This window comes from Acyrthosiphon pisum, chromosome A2, assembly GCF_005508785.2.
Source record: "Acyrthosiphon pisum isolate AL4f chromosome A2, pea_aphid_22Mar2018_4r6ur, whole genome shotgun sequence".
Taxonomy (NCBI): domain Eukaryota; kingdom Metazoa; phylum Arthropoda; class Insecta; order Hemiptera; family Aphididae; genus Acyrthosiphon; species Acyrthosiphon pisum.
In genome coordinates, this window is record NC_042495.1 from 47,677,968 (window position 1) to 47,683,114 (window position 5,147).

At 31.7% G+C, this 5,147-nt stretch overlaps 1 protein-coding gene across 1 annotated transcript in view; it reads right to left on the bottom strand.

Annotated features, from left to right (window-relative positions):
• LOC100161761 (mushroom body large-type Kenyon cell-specific protein 1) overlaps positions 1-5,147 on the bottom strand; it is a 125,380-nt gene that overhangs the window by 52,431 nt on the left and 67,802 nt on the right. The gene's annotated exons all lie outside the window — the stretch shown is intronic.

Consider the following 5,147-nt stretch of genomic DNA (forward strand, 5'->3'; position numbering starts at 1 on the left):
CCCCCCACCCTATTTGCGCCTGCGTTACTATTATGAAATATGAACGAGCGTGGTCTTTATCTGCAGGTCATGATTCTGTATAGAAACATGTTCGTTAAAAAATCCTACATAATACATTTATACATGTATTACCATAATAGATAAGTGTATACCTACCCATCAATAATTCCTAGCTAATAAGTCCTAGCTGACTTCTACAGGTAAAAATTTAGGCACATAAGCATATCATTATACAATATTAAATTGTCGTTGGATTGTTGGGGATACTGCTGCAGGTATATAAATGCATTATCAAGCGCGGAAGACTGACATTTATATGGAAATAATGATTGATTTATAAATATTTTAAGTAGTACGGAAGTCCAAGGATAATGTGAGGTGGGGGGTCAAGCTTTCTTGTGAAAATTAAAACCATTATCTATAGCCTATACCAATATATGGCAATATATATATTATCTACTACCTATACAACTCTTATTTCAAATGTTCTATGCAAGAAATTATTAAAAAACATGTTTCTATAATAACGTTGTACGTGTACCTATCAATTAAATATATCTATGTCTATAGCTACATATCATAAATATTAGGTATGTGTCATTAGATGCGTAATATTATCATATATTTTATAAGGTGTAGTGAATTCTCTGTATAATCAACATGATTATAATAGCATATAAATATTCAAAAATGGAGCAAATAATATATCTACAGCTGCATCTTTATACGTAGGTCTTAGACATGCCTCGATATCGCGTAGTCTCGCGTGCAACGTTTCGTAATATTTGTAGTGTTTCCTGTGTTTGGGCCTGCACGACGACGATTACACCGTCTATTGGAAATCATTTAAAGGAAGATTTAACCGGTCGTGTAGACACAATAATATTATTTATACCTAATAATATTATGCGCATATAATACGAGAGTGACGACTGGTTGCAGCCCGCGGGAGCTATCGCGCAAAGACGATATATAATATTAAAATAAATAGGAGAAAGTGCAGTGTATACTATATAATACAGAATAAATAAATATATATATATTTATTTATTAAAACCGATGAACGTATGCACCGCTAGAACACTATAATAAATATACCTATACGACGTTTTATTATTGCATTACTCGTCCAGTCGACATCTATTTACACTCGTATTATAATAATTTAAAAAAAAAATAAATATTGCATACATTATTTCGAATGGCTTTCGATGTTAGTGCACAATCATGTGAATTTGTGTAAGTACACAAATAACAGCCAAAATACGCAGCAGCTGTCGAAAAAAAATTGTAATTTCGTGTCCGGGAAACATGTGCCAGATGTCTAATACTATTATGTAAGTATACTGTATAACTATTATATTTTTGTTAGATGCAGCATACTAGGTATAGTACTGTAGTAGGTATAGACTATAGCACCAATTATATGGTTCCATGTAATATACAATGAATCCCAGACAAAAAGTTGGACAGAAAATGTGAGCAATTGTGCAAGTATAGAACAAAATTAAAATATTCTTTTTATTTTATAAATAAATAATAATATTGATTATAGCTCATACAATGTTTTGATAGAAAATTGTATATTAAGAAAATAAAATACTTATATTATATTTGAACAATTTCATTTTGTGAATTGAACAATTTGTATTTTTGGACTTTTTTTCCCGATCAGTACTTTTCCCAATTTCTCAAGTAGAATTTTTTGTCCCCGGACTTTTTGACTGATATTGGTATAGGAATATAGGTATTCGCATTTATAAGGACAATTTTCTCACAGAGGTACCACAGTAGTTACACATAACTTATTGTCCCGTTATAAGTGCGACCGACCACCAACATGTTTATGCGTTTTATTTTAGCCGCAGTAAATTGAACCAATTAAAGACAAATAAAGCGTATACCTACGTACAGCGTATACACGCGCGTACAGAGTCCAATAAATTCGAGTACCTGTATACACGTAATTAGTATAACTATACGTGTATTGTAATTGTACGGACCTGCGTACAATATTATGTTATATACACAACATATATCATTACGTACATATATAATAGGTAAATGATTAGTACATGGATACAAGCTCGTTAAAGACACAACAAACGCGTGTACTTGCATATATATAGGCGCTAATGGAACTTTTTTTATTGGGATATAGTTGTTACCAGGTTCCGTTCCCCTCCCAGCCAATTATATACTTTTCAAAATTACAACGATTCTGAAACATTAAATATAGTTCAATAGCATTTATTTTAAAACCCATATTACTTTCTACTCTTATAGGTATTTCGTATCTACTAAAATTTTTTCTAACTGTATACACGAGATAGGATTTCAGTTTTTAGTGAGAAGGAGGGCTATGACCATTTATCGGAAGTTTAAGCATCTACCCCCCTTCCCCCACACACATACCTATAGTTGAATATTTTCGACCAGTACGGTGGAAGATATAAGCGCCAAAATGTGATAAGAAAAAATAATTGAATCGTACGACAGCGCCAAAATTGTATCATACGTAAGCGCCAAAATCCTAGATACCCGTGTGCTACAGCTTTCAGTTAATAGATATTAAATAACACATATTAAATTTTGAACTATATATTATATTTTAATAATTTGTTACTAACAATTTTTTATAAGATCGAAATTTTTAAATAACTACTTATATACAATATTAATTTTTGGCGCAAATGATATGTCATTTTTGCACCTTTAGCGCTTATCTGTCATTTATTGGGTATAACAGGTTGGTATATAATATTAGATTGGCACTTATGTCCTACAAATTTTGGCGAAAATGATATGTAATATTTGTACCCTTGGCGCTTATATCATATAGCCGACAGTATACATATCAAAGAGGACGGTTTTTTTTCGCGCGTACGAATTGACGTGAGAGAAAGAACATATTTTACTCAAGCTGCAACCTCGATCGTTCGCCAATGTGGGAACCTACAACAAAGTAATATTATATACAGTAAGACAACAATTTTGCTTAGATAACCTTAAAACGTAGATAATGATATAATTATACAAGGAGCCGACAAAGGCAGTGGTTTCGGAAAAATTGGTTTTGAAAACAGACGAATTGTTTTTAAACAAAAAAAAACACTAAGAGAGCAAAAAACTACAACGAATAACCAAACGTACGCCTACGTTTTTTTTTTTTTTTATCTCATTCGGTTTTGCGATGTTTTTTACACACACAATGTATATCTCTATATACATATATATATCACGCCGACATTCCTAGTTCTTTTAGCACTTCACTGAGATCTAGATATTTTTCAATGGTAATAATATATAACTGCACTCTGCACCATGATTGCATCACGAACAATTTGATGTGCAGTGCATTTACACAGACATAAAGTGTACGGATTTCGGCACGATGGCAACGCACGCTAATTATACCAAGCATGCCCTTAATTTTTAATAATGAATTTAATATGCAAATTCTGATTTTGGGAGTTAAGTATTTATATTAGCTTGGTACATAGATTATGTTTATGTAATTTAAGAAATGCCTAGTGGAGATACAAACTTCTTTTTTTAAATGCAATTCGCTATTCTCTATTATAAATTATTAAAGAGTTTTTTTTTTTAATGATGAATTATATAAATCGGAATAATTGGGATGAGTATTTTTTTTTAATTGTATGAAATAAGGTTAATATGCCTCATGATAATATAGCTAACCTAACCTGAACCCTTTGGAAATGTTAGTACCGGATCTCTCCACAAAACCCTTGTTTGGACATTTTATAAACCGACATTTTCGTTCTTCTAGGAATAGACACAAAAAAGTGTCCTTAACCCCCGGTCTGAACGCTTATATAAGAGTATATTTAAAATAACTATAATATTGGTTCCTCACCGTTCGATGTTTAGCAAAGTTACCTAACCCTGCAGTTTTGGCGCATACTATGTAATAATAAATAATGATAAAATCAGTGTACGTACAGAACGACAAATGTATATTCAGAAATATTGAAACGAAATTTGATTTAGCCGGAATATACGTACATGAATATATTACGGTGTGTACCTATAGCTACAACTAGTTACACAATCATCACTTTAGACTATAATAATATTATCATTGAGTATAAACAATAATATTATAATATACGCAATGATAATTGATATTCTATTATTCTATGTTATTATATTAAAGAAAAACCGACGGCCAATTTAATTGTCGGACAAAACGAGTGTGGCACACTTGCGCGCTTTAAATATTATAATAATATCGAATCACCCTGCGAGTGACCTATTGTACAATATATACGGCATACGTAATGTTTAATACTATTGTCTATTACGCGGACTGCAGTGTTGTTGGCTATTGCAGTGAATTTTCGACATGCAGTTCGGTGCATACGAAATTGTTATTTCAAATCCTCGACTGCAACACATTATTTGGGTTTTCTTCACCGATTGTATTCATATATTTTTTACCATTATAGTTTACACCTATTATTATAATTATTGTACGTTGCATATTCGACGTGGCCCAGGAAGACTTCTTCCTGCATATATAATATTCGCGCATTATATTATAGTACCTATTCGAACACGTCTGTATACGATGACGACGATGCAGTCGTATGCGATCGGTGCTTAGTTTGAATATTCAATTGCGTATAATATCATACATGGAAAACGAAAACAAAATTGTATTATTATTTATTATTCATATTATATTACGACACATATTCATATTCGATAATGGCACGTGTGTGCATACTGCACGTCCTTTGTGCAATTATAATAATTTATACAATTATCATAACGTCATTACGTAATAGTTTCCGAAAAAAAGTGATAGGTATTATAGTGGTACCTACCTATATGTTTGCTGCAAACTAAAATCTTTATATGAGTGTTATAGGTACTTATAGGTATATTATAATACTTAATATTATTGTTAAGCTGTAACAGCGGATCGGTTCGGTAATAACATATGGGAATAAACTTTGATTGCATTATCCGCAAATGTTTTTCTAGTCTATAAGTTTTTGTTTGAATAATACTGTGACGAATCACAAACGCATCACATGTGTAGTGTGTACAATTTCTATAGCACACACGACGCATAATCATCATTTTTTTCGCGAGTTTTGAAGAGCAGGATTTTCATC